Raw genomic sequence first — 552 nt, 5'->3', positions numbered from 1 at the left:
AGAATCACTTGTGATCTACTGGTAATTTTGAAATTCTATGTGAAGATATTATTACTTTGGAAAACAAATTCCGTCTGTATGCTATATGACTGTTTCTGGAGAAGTATTTCTAAGGAAATTTTTGTATCAATGTGTTTGAATAGTTCTACTCTTTCTAAATTTTTGTTACTCCCTACTGTGCTTTTTATTTTTTGTTGTCACACCCATTAATTCAGAAAATTATTTAATAGCATTAGTCATAAGGAATATTTTATTATATTATCTTTATTTTTATTTTTTTAAGTGAGTAATAAATCACTATATGCTTTCTTGAAGTAGTAAAGGTGAAACTGTAAAAAGTTTATTAATGCCTTTTAGATTTTCTGAAGTGTTAATATTTGGACCTTTTTTTAGCTCATACAGAGGACCGGAGGAGTAGTATTTTCTTAGAGCTTGTTTGGAAAGCCACCTTGAAATTGAATTTAGGTGTAATTATATAGTTTGACATGTTTGTCTGGTTAAGTAATTACTAGCATGGAATTGGTTGTAATTAGAGAGGTGTAATTACACTCT

Source organism: Nicotiana attenuata, chromosome 12, assembly GCF_001879085.1.
Source record: "Nicotiana attenuata strain UT chromosome 12, NIATTr2, whole genome shotgun sequence".
NCBI lineage: Eukaryota > Viridiplantae > Streptophyta > Magnoliopsida > Solanales > Solanaceae > Nicotiana > Nicotiana attenuata.
This window is presented reverse-complemented; position numbering follows the sequence as displayed.